Consider the following 24,898-nt stretch of genomic DNA (forward strand, 5'->3'; position numbering starts at 1 on the left):
GTTCTAAAATCCTGCTGCATATCGACGTTAACTATATGGGCCTGTAATTTAGTGGATTACTCCTACTACCTTTCTTGAATATTGGTGTGACCTGTGCAACTTTCCAGTCTTTGGGTACGAATCTTTTGTCGAGCGAACGGTTGTATATGATTGTGAAGTATGGAGCTAATGCATCAGCATACTCCGAAAGGAACCTAATTGGTATACAGTCTGGACCAGAAGACTTGATTTTATTAAGTGATTTGAGTTGCTTCACTACTCCGAGGATATTTACTTCTACGTTACTCATATTGGCAGCTGTTCTCGATTCGAATTCTGGAAAATTTACTTTGTCTTCTTTTGAGGAGGCATTTCGGAAGGCTGTGTTTAGTGAATCTGTTTTGGCGGCACTGTCTTTGATAGTATCTCCATTGTTAACGCGCAGAGAAGGCATTGATTGTTTCCTGTCGCTAACATACTTCACATACGACCAGAATCTCTTTGGATCTTCTGCCAGGTTTCGAGACAAAGTTTCGTTGTGGAAACTGTTACAGGCGTCTCGCATTGAACTCCGCGCTGTTTCGAGCTTCTGTAAAGGATCGCCAATCTTGGGGATTTTGCGTCTGTTTAAATTTGGCATGTTGATTTCGTTTTATGGAAGGGTTATTAAGCATTTTTGAAGAATGAATTTAAGGAAATCCAGGCCGAAGAACATACTGGCTTCAGAGCAGGAAGATCAACTGTAGACCATATATTTTGTTCGCAACAAATACCTGAAAAGAAAATTCTTCGAAATCAGTCCCTTCCCTTACTATCTGTATACACGGAAGACGGTTATGATATAGCTTTATGCAGTTTGTGGAAGGCTTTAAAATCATCTAACATTAAGCCTATCACAAATAAAACATTTCAGAACGTATATGAACATTCTAAGTCAAGAGTAAACCAAGCGAGGTGGCGCAGTGGTTAGCACGCTGGACTCTCATTCAGGAGGGCGACGGTTCAAACCCGCGTCCGGCCATCCCGATTTAGGTTTCCCGTGATTTTCCTAAATCGCTTCTGGCAAATGCCGAGATGGTTTCTACCCCATCCTTCCCCAATCTATTGGGACTGATGATCTAGTTGTTTGGTCCCCTCCCCAAATCAACCAACCAACCATCAAGAACAAAAATACAAAACTTTGTCTCAACTGGACGTAAAGTGACGAGTGATTACATCACGGTTGCAACCTACCGCGGACACTTTATAAAATTTATAGGGAGAAAGCATTGGAAAACTGAAAGAGAAAAAAGTAAGAACGATAAATGCTGCTGCTAAATATTCACTACAATTTCCTGATGACCAGTTAATTTTGGCTCAAGATAAAGCAGACATTCACTATATTACAAAGGAAACAGATAAAGAAGTAAAAAAAATAGAGTCTCCAGGTAGAAGAATAAGACAAAATACATAGTAACAGGAGGAACAAATGAAGATTGGACACTAGAAGAAGGTATGGGGCGATTACACATACCGAAGAGCACAAATATCTAGGAGTAAGGATATTGTAAAACATAATTCAAGAATAAATGCTGAAACCTTCACTACTGGATCAATATATGGTTTTTATAGGACCATCAGATTAGAAGGGATACAAAAAGAAAAATCTTCAAAACAAATTTAGAGGCATTACGACATTCTAGATCAGATCTAGGGACAATTTTATCCAAAATTAATGAAAAGATTGGCCACAATTAAAATGGAGTTTGGAGAGGGTCTGCTTGGATATCCAGGTGGGAAAATGGTCAGAAATGTAGCCAACAGGAAGAAAATAGATGTTACTAGTCCGATTACTGATTTTGTGGGAGAAAAACAGTTCATATGGTATGTGCATACGAAAAGTATCTGAGGAGAGATTGTCACAACGCATCGTGAAACAGGAACCACCAGAAACGAGGAAAAACGGGAGGTCACTGGTCACATGGATACAAGGAATTCAGGCATTAGGTATTACGTCGGTTCATAAGTTCGTAACGTTTTTCCATGTGTTTAATAAATACACTGAAGAGCCAAAGAAACTGGTACACCTGCCTAATATCGTATAGGGCCCCCGCGGGCACGCAGAAGTGCCGCAGCACGACGTGGCGTGGACTCGACTAATATCTGAAGTAGTGCTGGAGGGAATTGACACCATGAATCTCGCACAGCTGTCCATACATACGTAAGAGTACGAGGGGGTGGAGATCTCTTCCGAACAGCACGTTGCAAGGCATCCCAGATATGCTCAATAATGTTCATGTCTGGGGAGTCTGGTGGCCAGCAGAAGTGTTTAAACTCAGAATAGTGTTCCTGGAGCCTCTCTGTAGCAATTACGGACATGTAGGGGTCGCATTGTTCTGCTGGAATTGCCCACATCCGTCGGAGTGCACAATGGATATTAGTGGATGAAGGTGATCAGACATCATGCTTACGTACGTGTCAACTGTCAAGAGTCGTACCTAGATGTATCAGGGGTCCCATATAACTCCAACTGCACACGCCCCGCACCATTACAGAGCCTCCACCAGCTCGAACAGTCCCCTGCTGACATAAAGGTCCATGGATTCATGTGGTTGTCTCCAAACCCATATACGTCCATCCGCTCGATACAATTTGAAACGAAACTCGTCCAACCAGGCAACATATTTCAAGTCATCTATGTTGGTGCTGAGGTGCCCAGGGGAGGCGTAAAGCTTTGCGTCGTGCAGTCATCCGAAAACCCATATCGATGATGTTTCGTTGAATGGTTCGCACACTGACACTTGTTGATGACCCAGCATTGAAAGCTGCAGAAATTTGCGGAAGGGTAGCACACCTGTCACGTTGAGCGATACTCTTCAGTCGTCGTTGGCCCCGTTCTTGCAAGATCTTTTTGCGGCCGCAGCGATGTGGGAGATTTGATGTTTTACCGCATTCCTGATATTCGCGGTAGGGTAGGGCGGGGCTAATTGAGCAATTTTTCACTCGATTGGTTATAGCTCCTCAACGATAAGTCTTAATGGCTTGCTATGCATACTGATGGGTAAGTAATTTATCCCTTTGCAAAAGTGTCTATAGTAATTTATTTCTACCAAGTCGCATTTAACAGCTAGAGCTGTTTAAATGCAAAGAGTCAAGTATACTCAACGTACTCTATAGGTGAGGTAAGTTGAGCAAGGGTATGAGACAAATTGAACACTCAGAAATCTAGCCAAAGCATGGTTTCAATGTTAGCTAAACATGAAATAAAATTTCTGTTTGACAGTCAACTTTTTATTTATAATCATTTAATGACGTACAGTAAAACTAAAAGTAATTTTCTTTTAATAATAAAGGAAATATAAATTCAACAGAACATTAACGTATCTTAGTATAAGCTTTTGGCTAAGACTCTGTCTTTCTATTGAAAATCAGACTTGAATATATATGTAATTGTCAATATGGCTTCCATTAAAAAAGAAAATATTAATACTATACTTGCAATTTACACAAATGAAAGTAAGACCAGCATCTGTGCACATTTTATATGTGTCCATTGTCTGCAAACTTGACACTGGATCCATGTTTCCTCCGGTAAACTTGCAGAATAGCCTTCGTAACAAATCAGACAGAAACAGTAATCATCCTTGCTTTCCTCGTTTGACTCTTATTTCTTTTTTTCTCAATGTTCTTTCTTGGCTTTTTAATTTTTGTAGTGGTTTTATTTTGTTCTTCTTGCAATGTGTTCTTTTCGGGAATGGCTGGTAGAACAACAGCTTTCCTCTTTCTTCTGTTAGTTTTGTTTGCTTTTCTAGGACCTGCTTTTGGATATGGTCGAACAATTTCTGGAGAAAATGTATGCATTAGATCTAACAGCTCGTTTTCTTTATGGCCTGTACCAGGTGAGGGTTCAGTTTAGCTGGTGGACGTAGAAGAAAAGGGATTAGGTTCAGTGTAGGACACTAGGCCCATAGCTTGCTCTGGACGATCTTTTTTCAGTTCGACAGTTGCTGGATCTAGACGGTCGATTACAAATGATGGTGAAAACTCATCCTCACTAAAAATGTTCGCTAAGTTTCCTTTAATTTACGTCTATGGTCACAAACTTTTTGTTAGCAGATTACCGGTTTCGGTCTATAATGACCATCAAATGGTTCAAATGGCTCTGAGCACTATGGGACTGTGGTCATCAGTCCCCTAGAACTTAGAACTACTTAAACCTAACTAACCCAAGGACGTCACACACATCCATGCCCGAGGCAGGATTCGAACTTGCGACCGTAGCGGTCGTGCGGTTCCAGACTGTAGCGCCTAGAACCGCTAGGCCACACCGGCCGGCTATAATGACCATCACCAGATCTGTTTTATAAAAACAAAGTCGTAATGTACTGTAACCATAGTGGCATCGTCAAGTATTAAATGCAAAATCAGCAAACTTGACGATGCCACTATGGCTGCAGTACATTAGGACTTTGTTTTTATAAACCAGATCTGATGATGTTCATTATAGACCGAAACCGTTAATCTGTTAACAAAAAGTTTGTGACCATAGACGTAAATTAAAGGAAACTTATTTTGTATACGGGTCACTGTTTTATTCGCGACAATGTAACAGCTTGTGGAAGAGGCCAGTCTTTCGGAAACCGTTGATAATATTTATACTTGTCTGAGCCATTGGCAATGAATCAGCGACAATTTTTGTATATCGTAAATAGTTAGGGTCTTGCATAGGTTATTTCGTAGCCATGTATCTTGAGCAGCGGCGCAATACTTTCTGAATGGTCCAAACACTGACACATCCAATGGCTGCAGCTTGTGGCTACAACGTGGCGAAGAGAACAACATTACAACTCCGTTCCCTTTGGCCAAATTTAGTGTCATCACATTCAAATGAGAGGAGTGATTATCTAATACTAACAAAACACGATGTTCCATGGGCGGTTTCACATGTTTCGTAAAATGTTGCATAAACTGATGGAATTCTTCGTCTGCAACCCATCCACTGGCATTGCTTGCTGCTGTACAATCAGAGGGCCACCATTACGAAAGTGTCTAGAAATTTTTTCTGGGAAACACAAACATAGGAAATACTGTATTTCCAAAAGCGGATACAGCAGCTACTAATGTAACGTTAGCTCCTCGCTCCCCAGAAGTCCTGGCGCATACCCTCGGCAGCAACAATTTTATTTGGCTTCAAAACAATGGGCATTCCTGTTTCATCTACGTTCCATATGTCTGACGCACTGAATCCATGTTTATCCATTACTTCACTCAATTTGTCAAAAAAACTTTGACATTCTCAGAATTACATGTAGCCCTACCAAGACCGGTGGGTTCTGGCTTTCGAATGGATAGCTGCAGATTTCGTATTAAAAACATCGTAAGCCATTCTTTTCGGCCATCTTATTTTCAGCCCAGGAGGATGGAATTTTAATGCCAAATTTAGCAGCACACTCTTAGGCGAGGCGACAAACATCTTTTGCTGAATATCCATTGAAGACTGATGCCATTTGTAACAAGCATTTTTTTTAAAAGAGTCTTCTCGCGAGGGAGAAAATACCTGCCTCGGTGTTGCATACCACCTTCAATTAATTTCTTCAAAAATCTTCATTCATTTGATACCGAATCCTTTGGCGGCGGCATCCACACATTTTCCCTCATCACTGACAACATTTGCAACATCATGTAAGTCTTCAGTAGTGTAAGAACCTCTTGCAGCCTAAAACAAAATAAACATAAACAACAGAAGTTCACGAAAGCGCAGCCGAGACTTCTGAAGAGAGTGCCGTGGCTGCGCGGCCTTGAAACTAGGTTTATGTAGGGAAGGTCTGGACACCAGTGTTCCTTATGGAGCCGCCATATTGGGGCTAGAGCAGACTACACAGTGCTTTGTCGCTAGGGAAGAGAGCGGTTGCTTCCAGAAATTATTATCATTCCGAAAACACTTTGTCTGTCTTTTGTGTCGGAAATTATACATCTAAGTTTAAAAACAAAATGCTGACTATGTGTAAGACCAACATTGCTCACTTCGTTTGAGTAAAACGGTATGCCTTCATAATTGTTTTTACCTGCTTTTGGATGTTTCAGTTTAGAAGAAACTAGCTTGGGTGGATTTGAGACGTCAAATTTCGTTAGAATGGCATTCCATTTTATCAGTCTTCTTCCATCAGCTCTCCTTAGCCCGAATTGAAACTTAAAAAAAATTGTAAACATACAAATTATATAGAAACATACGATATTTCAACTGTAATACTTTTAACCAGTAATTTACTTAGACAACTTGGAATGTGTTGTTGGCTTCCACATGTCTCTCTTACAGTTCTGTAACCACTTACCTCTCCGATCTTCGTCTGTAGGAAATCTGAATAATCTGATCCCTTAGACGAATTGCTGCTACAATTCGGTGCAGCGCAACAACCCATTTCTAAATAAACACACTTTCTAGCGACACAGACTATACCCAGCTCAAAAATAATCTGCTGGGCTAGACCCAAAATGCCCGCGATCACAAAGGATCATGGTAGCGTGACCAGACTCGTCCTACATAGACCTTGCCTAGAAAGGACGGCCGCTGGCGCGGCGAGAGTCTCCCTGCGTAGCGCTTTGGAGCGACGGCAGCGGTCGCGGGGTTGACAAGTGCCTTCTAGCGGCCGTCATCCAACTCATACCTTCTGGCAGGCTTTCCAAATCGTCGGACTGGGGTACCAGATTACTTACGTTCTAAGTCATGGGGTTAGTCTTCCTTAAATTAAGTTCTGTATTTGATACTAGCAGGCATCTCTAGGACAGGATTGCTCTTCGTGCCTGTGTGAATCTGCTTTCCACATCCTTGCTTCGCCCAACATGGGTTACTTTGCTGCGTAGGTAGCAGAATTCCGTAACTTCATGTGATCACCAGTTCTGACGTTAAATTTCTCGCTGTTCTCATTTCTACTGCTTCTCATTACTCTCGATCCATTGTCTGTATTGGCAACGACCTTGCTGCAGTGGATATACTGGCTCCCGTCAGATCACCAAAGTTAAGCGCTGTCGGGCGTGGTCGGCACTTGGATGGGTGACCATCCAGCCGCCATGCGCTATTGCCATTTTTCGGGGTGCACTCAGCCTCGTGATGCCAATTGAGGAGCTACTCGACCGAATAGTAGCAGCTCCGGTCAAAGAATACCATCATAACGACCGGGAGAGCGGTGTGCTGACCACACGCCCCTCGTATCCGCATCCCCCACTGAGGATGACACGGCGGTCGGATGGTCCCGACGGACCACTTGTGGCCTGAAGACGGAGTGCATAATCTGTATTGATTAGACTGTTTATCCCATTCAGTAGATCCTTTAATTCTTCTTCACTTTCAGTGAGGATAGCATGTTATGAGCATATCTTATCATCAACTCGTGAACCTTTATTTCCTTCATTGCTTCTTCCGTGTGTATACTGAATAGTAGGGGCGAAAGACTACATCGCTGCCTCACACAATCCGAGAACTTCTTACGTAGTTTTCCACTCTTATTTCCCCTCCTCACTCTTGTATATACTGTATATTACCCGTCTTCCACGATATCTTACCCCTAATTTTCTCAGAATTACGAACATCTTGCACCATTTGACATTTTCGAATCCTTTATCTAGGTTCACAAATCCAGTCAATGTGTCTTGATTTTTCTTCAATTTGCTTCCATTATCAAATGGTTCAAATGGCTCTGAGCACTATGGGACTCAACATCTTAGGTCATAAGTCCCCTAGAACTTAGAACTACTTAAACCTAACTAACCTAGGGACATCACACACACCCATGCCCGAGGCAGGATTCGAACCTGCGACCGTAGCAGCCTCGCGGTTCCGGACTGCAGCGCCAGAACCGCACGGCCACCGCGGCCGGCCTCCATTATCAAACAACTGCCTCTCTGGTGCCTTTCCACTTCCTAAAGCAGTCATCTAACACATCCTCAATTTTCTTTTCCATTCTTCTGCATATTATTATTGTCACCAAGTTGGAGGCACGAGCTATTAAGCTGACTATACGATAATTCTCACAGAAAGATCCATACCTAAAGACTGGAAAATTGCTCAAGTCACACCAATACCCAAAAAGGGAAGTAGGAGTAATCCGCGGAATTACAGGCCTATATCATTAACGTCGATTTGCAGTAGGATTTTGGTACATATACTGTATTCGAACACTATGAAGTACCTCGTAGAAAACGCTTTATTGACACATAGTTAGTACGGATTCAGAAAATATCGTTTTTGTGAAACACAACCAGCTCTTTATTCTCTTGAAGTAATGAGTGCTATCGACAGGGGATGTCAAATTGATTCCATATTTTTAGGTTTCCAGAACGCCTTCGACACCGTTCCTCACAAGCGTCTTCTAACCAAACTGCGTGCCTACGGAGCATCGCCTCAGTTGTGCGACTGGATTCATGATTTACTGTCAGAAATGTCAGAGTTCATAGTAATAGACGGAAAGTCATCGAGTAAAACAGAAGTAATATCCGACGTTCCCCAAGGAAGTATTATAGGCCCTCTATTGTTCCTGATCTATGCTAATGACATAGGAGACAATCTGAACAGCCGTCTTAGATTGTTTGCAGATGATGCTGTAATTTACCGTCTTGTAAAGTCATCAGATGACCAAAACGACTTACAAAATGATTTAGATATCTGTACGGTGCGAAAAGTGGCAATTGACCCTGAATAAGGAAAAGTGTGAAGTTATTCACATGAGTACTAAAAGAAATCAGCTAAATTTCGATTACGCTGTAAGTCACACAAATCTGAAGGCTGTAAATTCAACTAAATACTTAGGGATTTCAGTTACAAATAACCTAAATTGGAACGATCACATAGATAATATTGTGGGTAGAGCAAACCAAAGACTGCGATTCATTGGCAGAACACTTAGGAGGTGCAACAGGTCTATTAAAGAGACTGCTTACACCACGCTTGTGCGCCCTATTCTGGAGTATTGCTGTGCAGTGTGGGATCCGCATCAGGCGGGACTGACGTATGACATCGAAAAAGTACAAAGAACGGCAGCTCGTTTTGTATTATCGCGAAATAGGGCAGATAGTGTCACAGACATGATACGTGAATTGGAGTGGCAATCATTAAAACAATGGCGTTTTTTCTTTGCGACGGGATCTTCTCATGAAATTTCAATCACCCGTTTCCTCCTCCGATTGCGAAAACTTCCTGTTGGCACCCACCTACATAGCGAGAAATGATCATCACGATAAAATAAGAGAAATCAGGGCTCGCACAGAAAAATGTAAGTGCTCGTTTTTCCCACGTGCCATTTGAGAGTGGAACGGTGGCTCATTGAACCCTCCGCCAGGCACTTTATTGTGAATAGCAGAGTAATCACGTAGACGTAGATGTATCGGCTCTTGCAATCTTCGGAAGTGTGTGAATGATGTTTTTCCGAAAGTTTGATAGTAAATCGCCAATCTCATACATTTTACATGCCAATGTGATTGATCATTTTGTTGCCACTTCCCCCATGATTCGGATACAGCATTAGTAGGGTCCTGCTTGACAGTCACGTCATTTAAATATCTGGGCCTAACGTTGCAAAGCGATATGAGGTGGAAGGAGCATGTGAGGATCACGGTAGGGAAGGCGAATGTTCGACATCGGTTTATTGGGAGAATTTTGGAAAAGTTTCGTTCATCTGTAAAGGAGACGGCATATAGGACGCTGATGTGACCTATTCTTGAGTACAGCTCGAGTGTTTGGGATCCCCACCAGGTCGGATTAAAGGAAGACATCGAAGCAATTCGGAGCAGACTGCTAGATTTGTTACCCGTAGTTTCGATCAACACGCAGGTTTACGGAGATGCTTCCCTGGAGGGAAGGCGACGACCTTTTCGAGGAACCCTGTTAAGAAAATTTAGAGAACTGGCGTTCGAACCTAATTACAGAAAGATAAGTACTATCACCAAACTACACGACTAAAAGGATAACGGAAAAGAAATTATGGGGCGTACGGAAGCAGTCGGGTTTACCTTGCCCTTTTTACATCTACATCCATACTCTGCAAGCTACCTGGCGGTGTGTGGCGGAGGATACCTTGAGTACCTCTACCGGTTCTCCCTTCTATTCCAGTCTCGTATTGTTCGTGGAAAGAAAGATAGTCGGTATGCCTCTATGTCGGTTCTAATCTCTCTGATTTTATGCTCGTGGTCTCTTCGCGAGATATACGTAGGAGGGATCAATATACTGCTTGATTCCTCGGTGAAGATATGTTCTCGAAACTTCAACAAAAGCCCGTACCCAGCTACTGAGCGTCTCTCTTGCAGAGTCTTCCACTGGAGTCTATCAATCATCTCCGTAACGTTTTCGCGATTACTAAAGGATGCGGTTGCAAGGTCATTAACGCAGAACATGAACACCATGGGTCCAACACTCTTACCTGGGGCTCACTCAAAGTTACTTCTACATCTAACGATGACTCCCCATCCGAAATAACATACTGCGTCCTCCCTACTAAAAATTCCTCAATCGAGCTGCAAATTTCGCTTGATACTACACGCGATCGTACTTCTGATAGTAAGCTTAGATGTGGTATAGAGTCACATGCTTTTCGGAAACCGACAAATACTGCACCTACCTGACTGCCCAATCCATGGCTTTCAGGATGTCATGTGAGAAAAGTGCGAGTTGGGTTTTACATGGTCGGTGTTTTCGGAATCCACGCTGGTTGACATGGAGGAGGTAACTCTGTTCACGAAACCTTACTACTTTTTGAGACCAGAATATGTTCTAAGATACTACGCCAAATCGGTGTCAAGGATATTGAGCGGTAGTTTCGTATATGACTTCTGTTAACCTTCTTGAAAACGGGTGTAAAATATGCTTTCTTCCAGCTACTGAGAACTTTTTTTTTGTTCGGCGGATCTTTGTTATACACACATCAAAAAAAGTTCTGCATCACACCGGTTCCAGAACTCCTGAAGAGGAGGGGACATTGCAACACAGACACAGTCCCTTTCACTGTCCAGAGATGTCACTAAATCCGCCCAGATATGTAAACAACCATGCATGAGCAGCACCTATTAGACGGGGGGGGGGGGGGGGGGGGGTGGAGGTCCGACAGCCGATCAGTTCCGGTCATACCACCAGGAAGGAGGTACACAGCTCGTGTTGTCTGTACTTCAACCATGCGTAGGCGGTCAATACTGCGGTTCGATCGCGTCCGCATTGTTATTTTGTGGCAGGAGGGGCTCTCAACAGGGGAAATGTCCAGGTGTCTCGGAGTGAACCAAAGCGATGTTGTTTGACATGGAGGAGATACAGAAGACAGAAACTGTCGATGACATGCCAGGCCGACCAAGGGCTACTACTGCAGTGGATGACCGCTACCTACGGAGGTCCGTCTTTGCAATCACGACACCACGCTGATGGGCCCAACAACATGCCGAAAGGACTGCTCAGGGTTGGCATCGTGTTCTCTTCACCGATGAGTGTCGCCTATGCCTTCAACCAGATAATCGTCAGACACTTGTTTGGAGGCAACCCAGTCAGGCTGAACGCCTTAGACACACTGTCCAGCGAGCACAGCACAGTGGAGGTTCCCTGCTGTTTTGAGATGGCATTACGTGGGGCCCACGTACGTGGCTGGTGGTCATGGAAGGCGCCGTAACGGCTGCACGATACGTGAATGCCATCCTCCGACCGATAGTGCAACCATATCGGCAGCATATTGGCGAGGCATTTGTCTTCATGGACGACAATTAGTGCCCCCATCGTGCACATCTTGTGAAATACTTCCTTCAGGATAACGACATCGCTCGACTAGAGTGGCCAGCATGTTCTGCCAACATGAACCTTATCGCCTGGGATAGATTGAAAAGGGCTGTTTATGGACGACGTGAACCACCAACCACTCTGAGGGATCTACGCCGAATCGCCGTTGAGGAGTGGGACAATCTGGACAAACAGTGCTTTGATGAACTTGTGGATAGTATACCACGACGAATACAGGCATGCATCAGTGCGAGAGAACGTGCTACTGGGTATTAGAGGTACCGGTGTGTACAGAAATCTGGACCACCACCTCTGAAGGTCTCGCTGTATGGTGGTACAACATTCAATGTGTGGTTTTCATGAACAATAAAAAGGGCGAAAATGATGTTTATGTTGATCTCTATTCCAACTTTCTGTACAGGTCCCGGAACTCTCGAAACTGAAGTGACGCAAAACTTTTTTGATGTGTGTATTATATTTAAAAGAGGGGCTACTCAGCCGTATATTCGGTATAGAATCTGATAGGGATTCCGTCGGGACCTGGAGAGTCGTCCAATTTGAGCCATTTCCGTTGTTTCTTAACACCACTGTCTCGTCCGCGAGTGTCTGGACACTATCTTTGGCATCCCTAACAGGCTTTACAGATGATCAGAATTTCTTTGGTGTTTAAAACAGATCATTCCATAACGTTCAGCTTTGGTAGTCGTGGAAGACTTCAGGCATATCCTTCTTGACAGCTAAACGCGTATTATTCAGCATCTCTCTTTTTACAGCCTTTGCCCTGTCATATACATATTACGCAATAGTCTCTGTTTCTTTATAAGTTAGTTTTAGTGACTGTATACCATGGAAGATCTCCATATGAGTCGTCTACTAGGTACATATCTGTGTGTGTGTATGTTTTTGGGGTGTACGGGCGTTTAACGGCGTCGTTATCAGAGCCTAGGCACGTATCTATCAAGTTCACGAGCAACTAGCCTTTTGAAGTTGACCACAGTACTTCTATCTGCACGAAAAGTTCAATATAATAAATTATACTGATACGATGTGTTCTTTCAAAACCGAACTAAAAATTATTTAGAAAATACGAGATTTTTATGGTAATGGAGTACCTGGATTATAAATCGTTACTTAATGTAAGAACTTACGTATTATATTATATATATAGAAATATTAAGACAGCCGACCGATGTGGCCGAGAGGTTCTAGGCACTTCAGTCTGGAACCGCGCATCCGCTACGGTCGCAGGTTCGAATCCTGCTTCGGGCATGGGTGTGTGTGATGTCTTATGTTAGTTAGGTTTAAGTAGTTCTAAGTTTTATGGGACTGATGACCTCAGATGTTAAGTCCCAGTGTGCTCAGAGCCATTTGAACCATTTATTAAGACAGAAAACAACTGTAATTATGGTTTAAAAGAAAATAAATTGTCAGTTATACGAGGGAGCTTTGGTACACCTGGTAAATATGCAGGAAAGAACGGAACATTTTTGTTGTACCTTCAAGGTTGTTAAGCTTGATTGTTCCAAGAATCGTATAAAGAATTTCAACAATGAACAGCGCACCGTTCATTGTTGACAGCCGTCTGAATTAGGCAGTGACTCGACTGCGATTGAAAATAGAGAAAACCCAGTTTTGTACTGCATCTACATCTACATACATACTCCGCAATCTACCATACGGTGCGTGGCGGAGGGTACCTCGTACCACAACCGCAACTCCCTGTTCCACTCCCGAACAGAACGAGGGAAAAATGACTGCCTATATGCCTCTGTACGAGCCCTAATCTCTCTTATCTTTGTGGTCTTTCCGCGAAATATAAGTCGGCGGCAGTAAAATTGTACTGCTGTCAGCCTCAAATGCTGGTTCTCTTCTAAATTTCCTCAGTAGCGATTCACGGAAAGAACGCCTCCTTTCCTCTAGAGACTCCCACCCTAGTTCCTGAAGCATTTCCGTAACACTCGCGTGATGATCAAACCTACCAGTAACAAATCTAGCTGCCCGCCTCTGAACTGCTTCTATGTCCTCCTTCAATCCGACCTGATATGGATCCCAAACGCTCGAGCAGTACTCAAGAATAGGTCGTATTAGTGTTTTATAAGCGGTCTCCTTTACAGATGAACCACATCTTCCCAAAATTCTACCAATGAACCGAAGACGACTATCCGCCTTCCCCACAACTGCCATTACTTGCTTGTCCCACTTCATATCGCTCTGCAATGTTACGCGCAAATATTTAATCGACGTGACTGTGTCAAGCGCTACACTACCAATGGAGTATTCAAACATTACGAGATTCTTTTTCCTATTCATCTGCATTAATCTACATTTATCTATATTTAGAGTTAGCTGCCATTCTTTATACCAATCACTCACCATTGAAGACAAAGTACACTGGGTTCTATTACTTAAGAAGTCTTCGGGCCACTCACGTACCTTAGTTAGGAGTCTGCAGTGGGGCACCGAGTCAAAAGCTGTTATTTAACATTTTCATTTGAAGGGTTGTATTGCCGCACAAATCAAAACAGAACTGGATGAAGTTCACGCGGACACTGCGCTATCGCTGAAGCCCATTTCCTTTTGGATTAATGAATTAAACGTGGTCGGACACGGCCAGAAGCCATAGTGCGCTCCGGCCAACCAGTTGAGGTTTCCACAAAGGCAAAATTCATGATACTGTAATGCAAGACCGATGAATATAAATTTGCGATATTTACAAGACTGCAGTTATCTCAGTTCAGTAGGTTGCCATCCATCCCGATATAATGGGACCGTCAACGTTATGGACCTTCTTGTCCTTTCCTTCTGCGAAGACCCAATTTTGACCCGATTTTGCAAAATACTGTTACAAGCATGACTCAGGTACTGAAGTAACGTCATCTATGGGCGGAATATGTCAATGCAGCCTCAGTTAGTTTTATTTATATCAATAAGTTTCTGCTGACCAGGTCATCTCACAGACTGATTGCAAATTCTGTATCGACGACGCAAGCACCTTCTAGATCTAGCACCATTATTCGGGAAAATACCAGACTTCTCCAGTAGCACGAGACTGGTATTACTCAAGCAGCGCCACGCGGAAGAATCGGACCGTTCCCATTTGAACTGCGATGTGATAAGACGATTCTTTGTTAGCGTAATACGAGCAAGTTAGTAATGTCTGAAGTGTTTACTGCGGGTATATGTGGCTGAGGTGTTTGCTTCTATTTCTAAAACGTCATAGTCGCCTGTTTACCGTCTAATAAACTTATCATAGCTTACGAAAATGCTTAAGGAAGTGTTACATTTCGGATAATTACACAACAGAGGGGTCTTCTGTCAAGAAAGAACGCACGAATCGGGCAGCGTTGTGAGAGATTTCTAGCTGTTTCACACCAGTAACTCACGTACGTAGGGCAGATGTGAGCCATCAGATTTCTGCGAAGAATCATTCAAAGAAGATTCGCGGTAGCATCGATATCAAAGCCTCTTTCTACATCCATGATTAAAATAGATACCTAGGAAGAATTGCTCGTTTCTGCTGTAGAACTAATAACAGCTTATTAAGTTGTCAAGTGTAATGGATCATATTATTTTTTCTTTTTTCTTCGTTCTTTTCTTTTTATACGTGTAAAGCTACACGTGAATTAACGAAATGCTTTTGTGCCAGAGATAATGTTTTCATACAAAGAAGAGAAGAGATACGTTCAATTGATTAATTTCAGTATCTTTACCTGTTTGTCTCTATAAGTGCAGCGGGCGGACTATGACTAGCTCCGCCATATATATATACATACACATATATATATATATATATATACATATATATATATATATATATATATATATATATATATATATATTTCGCCCGCGCCTCAAATCCTGCATCAGGAGGTTCGAAGCAGACAAGAGGAATTTGGGTGAGCAGCGGAGGTTTGGTTTGGTTTCGTTTAGCTTTAGGGCGCAAAAAACAAGTGGGGTCATACGCGCCCGAGCCAAAATTATAGAACACGAAGATAAAGAGGAGTTAAAAAGCGACTATACGTCAGTGCCAATTGACATAAGAGAGGGTCTGTTGATATTAGTAGCGGTTAAAGTTCACCCATTATATATGTAGCTTCGAATTTCTTTCAGTTATTCTTTCCAATTAGTTTTTTTAAGTATTCAAGCAGCAATTATTAATCAATTTCCATTATTTTGTCCCCCCACTCCTATGACACTATTCACAAATCCTTCAGTTCTCTTGATTGTACCACAAGACTGAATGCTGCAGTGGATTCCGACTCCAAAGTCGCCGCAAAGCAGTCTTATCGCTAAGACAAAAGCTACAGCCGATTGTTAAAAATATTCTCGCGCTACACTCCGTGTCCAGTGCATGAAACAAGTGCAAGCAGTTTCATTTTACGCCATAGGCACCGACGCATCGAACCACGAGGCCGAAAAGTTCAATACTTTACTGAAACCGATAGAATCCAAACACGCTATTGACGTTTGAGTCGCTGAATAACGTAACCTCGGAGACAATTGCTAAGTTCTGTTTAGACGCTTTTAAGTCAACTGCATATTCCATCAGATGAATTAATCGCTTTTTGTGGAGACAATACCAATACCAACTTTGGAAGGCTTCATCGAGGAGGCCAGCGGAATGTGTGTCACCAAATTAAAGAACCAGGGAAAAACATATAAGCAACTGGATGCCCTGCCCATATTCTCCACAATATTATATCAAGCCCTGCTGAAGTCTTAACTATCGACATCAAAATAATAGTCATGAAAATATTTAATTACTGCTCAATATGCACGATTGTTGTTGTTGTTGTCTTCAATCCTGAGACTGGTTTGATGCAGCTCTCCATGCTACTCTATCCTGTGCAAGCTTCTTCATCTCCCAGTACTTACTGCAACCTACATCCTTCTGAATCTGCTTAGTGTATTCATCTCTTGGTCTCCCGCTACGATTTTTACCCTCCACGCTGCCCTCCAATGCTAAATTTGTGATCCCTTGATGCCTCAGGACATGTCCTACCAACCGATCCCTTCTTCTAGTCAAGTTGTGCCACAAACTCCTCTTCTCCCCAATTCTGTTCAATACCTCCTCATTAGTTATGTGATCTACCCATCTACTCTTCAGCATTCTTCTGTAGCACCACATTTCAAAAGCTTCTACTCTCTTCTTGTCTAAACTATTTATCGTCCATGTTTCACTTCCATACATGGCTACACTCCTTACAAATACTTTCAGAAATGACTTCTTGACACTTAAATCAATACTCGATGTTAACAAATTTCTCTTCTTCAGAAACGCTTGCCTTGCCATTGCCAGTCTACATTTTATACCCTCTCAACTTCGACCATCATCAGTTATTTTGCTCCCCAAATAGCAAAACTCCTTCACCACTTTAAGTGTCTCATTTCCTAATCTAATTCCCTCAGCGTCATACGACTTAATTCGACTACATTCCATTATCCTTATTTTGCTTTTGTTGATGTTCATCTTATACCCTCCTTTCAAGACACTGTCCATTCCGTTCAACTGCTCTTCCAAGTCCTTTGCTGTCTCTGACAGAATTACAATGTCATCGGCTAACCTCAAAGTTTTTATTTCTTCTCCATGGATTTTAATACCTACTCCGAATTTTTCTTTTGTTTCCTTTACTGCTTGCTCAATATACAGATTGAATAACATCGGGGAGAGGCTACAACCCCGTCTCACTCCCTTCCCAACCGCTGCTTCCCTTTCATGCCCCTCGACTCTTATAACTGCCATCTGGTTTCTGTACAAATTGTAAATAGCCTTCCGCTCCCTGTATTTTACCCCTGCCACCGTCAGAATTTGAAACAGAGTATTCTAGTCAATATTGTCGAAAGCTTTCTCCAAGTCTACAAATGCTAGAAACGTAGGATTGCCTTTCCTTAATCTATTTTCTAAGATAAGTCGTTCCAACATTTCTGCGGAATCCAAACTGATCTTCCCCGAGGTGGGCTTCTACCAGTTTTGCCATTCGTCTGTAAAGAATTCGCGTTAGTATTTTGCAGCTGCCACTTATTAAACTGATAGTTCGGTAATTTTCACATCTGTCAACACCTGCTTTCTTTGGGATTGGAATTATTATATTCTTCTTGAAGTCTAAGGGTATTTCGCCTGTCTCATACATCTTGCTCATCAGATGGTAGAGTTTTGTCACGACTGGCTCTCTCAAGGCTGTCAGTAGTTCTAATGGAATGTTGTCTACCCCCGGGGCCTTGTTTCGACTCAGGTCCTTCAGTGCTCTGTCAAACTCTTCACGCAGTATTGTATCTCCCATTTCATCTTCATCTACATCCTCTTCCATTTCCATAATATTGTCCTCAAGTACATCGCCCTTGTATAGACCCTCTATATACTCCTTCGAACTTTCTGCTTTCCCTTCTTTGCTTAGAACTGGGTTTCCATCTGAGCTCTTGATATTCATACAAGTGGTTCTCTTCAAAGGTCTCTGTTGAATTCCTTTCATGTTAATTTCTTAAATATGTTGTCATTTACGGCATCAATTCCTCTTCTAAATTTACTATGGTGTTTCTCACTATCTGGGAGGAGACTGAGCAGTGAAACGTGTTACTTTTACACATAAACAAGAACGATCTGTCACACTACTACACTTTAAAACACAGTTTATATGTAAGTCGGGTCACACAGTCTCATACGGAACCTACATCCGTTTTCTTTTATATACTGTATATGATAAGTTACTGTCATCCCCCTTCCCTTCTGTGTGAGAGGATGAATGAGCAATTGTATTTCTAGTTGCATGCTTGAGTGTAGCAGACGAGCCTGTCTGCTAGAGAACAGTGGGACCAACGTCGGAACTGGTAGCTACGCTTTCTAAAAGCAGAGAGGTTTCTATTCTTAGTATGGTCCTGTCCATCCCTTGTCGAGTTGGTATAGGAAGCTGCCTCTCTGGTCACTTCCGTTTGTATCTGTTAAGCACGCTCGGTAGGGGCCTAGGTCAGTCCGTCCGTGGCGAGCGTCTGAAGTGGTAAGATCTCCGGCTAAGTGCGTCTCTGCTAAGTTCGTAGGACAATGGATTTCTTAAGTCCAGCCTAACTGAAAATTTAATCACCTCTATTTCAGGTTTAGCTCTAAAATATCTAATGTTATCTTAAATTGAAACGCAGTGTAAATCGCATGTGAAGTTCAGAATATCTTCTGGTAGTTGCTTTGTCACTACTTTGTGAGTAAAGTGGAACCACGTGTTGATCAGTAACTCTAACTAAGAACATGAATCTTAAATGCGAATGCTCGTGTGATTATAACGTCTCGTCTTGACAATATTTTTCAATGTAGCAACTTTTCTTTATGTTCAACCCACGTGGGGTGTACTTTGTGAGACCAGTACCACGTGCTTATACAATTGTTTGACCATCAGGCTAATAGCAAGACGATAGTAACCAGTTCGAGGTTTTTCTTTAGTAAATTGCGTTTCGATGTAATTCATTTTAATTATCAAAATTATTGTGGAGTTACACTCTTTGTGTAAACCAAGTTGACCACGTGAAGCATGTGGTGTACGCATCAAAGTAGCCTTCAGCTATTCTTTTCGGGAAGATTTCACAGAGAGTTAGTATGAATTTAGTATACCAGTGTGTGGTAATTTCATGACGCACAGGATTGTGCTAGGAACGTAACTTCTTTGGGTGAAAATTGAATCGGTTGGTTGTGGTTAATTTCCTCTTTCATATGTTACAACGTTCTTCGTGTGTTATTTTATGAATGCAGTGTTGTATGCAGTCTCTAAATCTTGGCTCCATATTTGATGTGTTCCGTAAGATTACAGTCTCACATTTTCACAATCCTAAATAAGGCACCAGTTTAGTTATGAATCACGTTTAAGATGCTGAAATTTCAATGATCAACGTTAAAATAAATTTCCAAATATAAACTGATTTATTTCTTTTTATTTAAGTTCTCTTTATATATATATATATATATATATATATATATATATATATATATATATCACCGGTAGTCGTATGACTATTAAAAGATTATAATTAATGTTAGTCTGGTTGGGAATTTGGAAAGCTAGACTGGATACCTGGTGAAACAGTTGCGCAGTAATGCAAGGTTAACTTCCCCAGACAGCTCACAGCTTTTTATCCCCTTTTATTGTCTATCAGCACCGCTTTCACAACAAATTAATGCAACAACGTTACACATGGCGACCCTGTTCTCTGATTCCGCTAGACTCTGGAATCTCTGAAACGTTAGATTGCGAGCATTGTATAATCTTAATTTTTTTTCCCTACAGCGCTCAAACTTCTGCGTTGTTTCTGAGCAGACTTTCAAAAGATTCACGGCGTTTTTGAGCGGCGTTGTGTTCTTCGTCTTGTTTTGTTTACTATATTTGTTTGTTTTATATGTATGTGTTTTTTTTCTCGCTTGTAAATTGCACTGACTTCGATCAAAGATATAAATTTGTTTTGCGTGTGAAAAAGTGCGTACTAGGTTGGGTACCTTTCATATGACTGTCGTAATTTTTGGGGGATGCGTTTATTTTGATTAGTGTGTTGCATACCGGGTATAAATTGAACTAATGCAGACACGTAACCAAGCTAAAAGTAGGCGGTCCAACAACTTAAGCAACATGGACCAAGGGGGTAATTTGATTTCGAATATTAACGCGTCAGACGGTCCCGAAAATGCATTGGGGAATACTTCAGAGGAAATGCAAAACAGGACAAACGGGCTCACATCAGAGCCAGAAATTAATTTGCCTCCAACTAACCAAATTGATTTGGCAGAGCTCATGAAAGCCTTATTGCAACAAAATAAAGAAAACGCAGAGGAATCAGAAAAATCGTTCCGAGAACAAAAAGAATCATCTGAAAAATCGATCCGAGAGCTAGGCGAACAAATAGACGAAAAACTAATCCAGCAGACAAATAAAGTCGACAAGTCGATGCAGAGAGTGTCCGATGATATCTCACAAAGAATAAACAGTCTGGCAAGTGGAATAAAAAGTGATATTCTGAAAGAATTAGGCCGTACATTTGAACAAATCGATGATCGTCTGCATGCCTTAGAACAGGGCAAGCGGAGTCGCGATGCAGAATCGAAAGAGAGCGCGGAACAGATACTTAGGAATTTCCAAGCGCTGAGAGAAGAATGCCAAAGAGAACACCAGCAGGTACTTTCCATGGTCCAGGAGGCGGAAACGCATTGTCCCGCGTCCATTAGCAACACAGTAGCGGACAACAGTCAAGCGATTCACGCACTCGAACAGCAAGTAGAACAATTGAAGCAGACTGAGGCGGAGGACAACAGACAAATACATGATAAGATTGCGGCATTAGTGGACATCGTAGGCACGATGAAGGTGACGGATAGCGATAACTATACTACACCGGTAGCGGTCGCAGAGACCGAAGAAGTGCGTTCGCTTCTTAAATTTCTGAAGGGACAGTTCGAAATGAACAGGCGACACAAAGCTGTAACAGGCGAATTACAAGAACGCGTGGCGCATCTGGAAAGCCGCATGGAGTGTGATTCCGAACTCACCAATAGCACTAAAAATAGCTGTACGAACAGTGCAGATAGGGACTCCGGCCACGAGGGAGATTTTGACGACAGGGAAGAATGTATTTTGAGCGGCAGACATGAGAAAAATAGAAACATTCAAGGGCCTCGCCGGGAGGAAATGCGGGAATTTGATTTCAAACATTTCCTTAGGGTGAGAAAGTTTGAGATATTTCGAAATTAGCAAAAAGGAATACATCCACGAGCATGGCTCGAGCAATTTGAGTTCTGTCTTCCCCCCGACTAGGCAAGTTCACATAAGATAGAATATATGTGTGGATATTTGGAAGGCGAACCGGCGATTCGCATGAGGTCGGCAGCGCGTCACTGTAACTCCACTCGGGAGTTTGGACAAGCCTTTCTGTCCGCCTATTGGTCGGAAGCGGCACAAGATAGGGTCAAGCATGGCATAATTATGCTGCCAAATTTGCACCAGTCTGGTTTCGGCAGCCCAGCACGCCTATTCGACCACATGCTGCCGGCAAATCAATTTCTATACGACCCATACGGGCCTGCGGAACTAATTAGGATATGCATCACCAAATTGCCGATGCACTTGCGCCACGTCATTCTTGCGGGACGATGCAAAGAGGACGTGGAAACGTTTAAGACACTTCTCCAAGAGTTGGAATATAATACAGCAGAATGCCCGCCTAATCAGGCGCAAAGTTATTACGGGGCACAGCAGCGCGATCGCAGTCGTGGCCGTATTACTAATCAACGGCGTGACTGGTCGTCGCGACGCGAACGGAACAATAATCGGGACCGGCCGTATAGAAACTGGGGTAACAGTCGCGAACACAGGTGGAACAGCGGAAATGATCGAGGACGTGGACAAGATCGTGAACGCTACAGGTACGGCAACCAGAATCGATACTATGATGAATACGGTGGGAATAGGACTGTAGGCGGAGCACCTCACGATGTTGAAATTCGGCCGGCTAACCCAAGACATAATCCAGCAAATGGAAATGAACAAAACCGGCAATGACAAACGATCAGCGCAGAAGGCGCCCAATCGGAACAAATGAGCGACGTGGCAAATGAGTAGAAAGGACAGTGAGAAGTAGAGAGGACGGTGAGGAAAATGAATTGATTGGTTTACATTTGTGACATATGCATTTTGAATAATATGTTCGTAAAATTAATGATAAAGATGTCTCTATGTGATTGATTGAAGTGATGTTTTTAATTTTTTTCTTTCCTTGTGCAATTAGGATTTAGGTTGGTTCAAATGTGAAGATAAAAGGTTTCGTTGTGAACGAGTGAAATGGTGTTTATGTTTTTATGTGTAAACTGAAAAGAGTCGCTCCTGAGAGACGCAAGATCTGTGTTGAATTAATGCAAAACTCAGGGGAATATCCAATCTGTGGGTATTATGGGTCTGGCAAACCCAGGTCCCCAGCTGTTAGTAGCCTTGTTTCCAATTTTCTGCTTTCAGTGCTACTATCTATCTATTACTATTGTATATCTGTCAGTATAAATGAGGATCTCTTACTATAGTATGCGTGCTGTATGAATATTTTAAGGCAGGAGAACTCTGAGAAAGGAATGAGTAAGTTTAGAATCTTGAAAACAGGATGCGATAATACGATTGTTTAACCACTGGCTTCCCAATATGCGATGATATGTTAATATTGATGATATATGTCTTTTTTGTTCTTTATAGCTTATGTAAAGTGCTGTCTGTGGATTTCGTCAGTATATTGATTCCCTTCAAGGTGAAAGAAGAATTGTGGTTTGTGTAATTTACGTGGCCCTAAAATATTATTGTGGTAGTCAAATACGAGCAGTTTTTCAGCAAATGGAGAATGGAACAGAAATATGGATCCTTTGTGTAGTCTTGATTGATGTTGAGCCAAAGCCTGAAAAATTATTCTGCGTTAATACTTATCCTATAAAAGCGATGTTTATGTGTTTTGCTGATGCTGTGAGCATTACAGCTTACTGTTTTCGCTGGTGCGGGATGCACTGCAGCCTATATGATTTGTACTGAGGAAATTTCCCTCTTGAAGGTAGAGGAAGATTAAATAATTTTGATTATGGGACCGAAGGAAAGCTTGGTTTAAGGTAATAAGGATGAAGCAAAACATTTGTCATTTAAACTACAGGAGGATTCGGATCTTTTGTGTCTGTTGTAAGTTCAATATGTTAAGATGAACCTGTTTTACAGAATAGAGGTGACCACAATTTTGCCATCCATGAGAAATGAATCCAGAATGACCACCACAGGCGAAATAACTGATTTGGAAGCGAAAGGTAACTTAAAGATGGGACGAAATGGGTAAGAAAATGTAGTATAACCTGTATGAGGAAAATATTTACCCTTGTCAGAGTCATCTGTGTGATTAATTCTTGTGATAACGTAATTGTAGATGAAATTGTCTTACTGTTTTATGTGTGAATATATGAGTATGATAAATGTATAATTGCGAGTCTCTTATCAGGTGTGTCAACTGGTATAAATGTTTTGGCGTGCAAATAACCGTTGTTCTTTTTACTGTGTATGTTTAAGGAAAGTTTCTCCATATTTATCATGTGACAAGACATGTGCCGCGAGCGTCGAGAAGAGGACGAATTAGAACAATGTTGTAGTGGTATAAACACTGTGTTGAAGTAGCATTGAAGTAGCTTGTTGGATTAACTAGTAGTGGATTGAAGTAGAATTTTGAGTAATACATGTTTATGGGTGGTTAGTTTGTAGTATAGACAACGGGTGTGCATGTGTGTGTGTGTAAATAACATGTGAACCCTATGCTGCCCTGACCTATTGACCTATACTTGCACAAGGCATAATCCTATTCATTTTAGTGAATTTATAAGTAGCATTTGATTTATTAAAACGCAAATGAACCACATTAGTGATGTGGATTTAGGTATTATATTGTCAGTTCATTTAATTTTTATTTTTATACTGTCAATTCATTTCACTTTTATTTTTTTATATTGTCAAGTCATTTAACTTTTATTTTTATATTGTCGATTCACGTAACTTTTCCATTTAAAAAAAAAGAATAAGTCTCACTTTTGTTCTTAAAAATTGTGAAAGACAATATTAAGTGGTATTATGTATGACATTTCGTAATCACATAACTACGATGAACAATTTCTGTGAATGCAGTTGAGAACGTGAAAGCGAACCGGCTAAACTCTTACGAGACAGTGGGAGCAGCGAGGAGGAGGACTACTTGTAAACAGCCGGGTTCCCCAGCGGGACACAGTGTCAACCGGGCCACTTCGGGAGCGCGGTCACAACAAAAGAAGGGTACGGGACAAACACTTTCCCTTGCGCCCGGAGCTAACGGCCGGCCGCACCAGTGCGACCCTTCGTGGAGGGGATGACCTGAGATGGCCGAGCGGTCCACCGCGCGGAAATCCATCTGCTGGCAACGCACCACACGCACGCGACCGTGACGAGACGGCCGCGGTGAAACGACAGAAGACAGGGGATAAAGGGGCGTGGAGCCTTTTGACAGGTACTGTCCAGAGAAACTTGCAGGCGTCAACGACGACTATCAACATTTCCTGGCGGATGCCCACTGTCAGGCGGCAGTAAATCATAGATCGATGTTCTCTGGTTGCTAAGGGTGGCACAAAGAAGAGCCACTAAGTGTCATCCTTGCCCAGGAATATCAAACCGGCGAGCCAATTGAGGATAACTCAAG

This window comes from Schistocerca piceifrons, chromosome 10, assembly GCF_021461385.2.
Source record: "Schistocerca piceifrons isolate TAMUIC-IGC-003096 chromosome 10, iqSchPice1.1, whole genome shotgun sequence".
Classification (NCBI taxonomy): Eukaryota; Metazoa; Arthropoda; class Insecta; order Orthoptera; family Acrididae; genus Schistocerca; species Schistocerca piceifrons.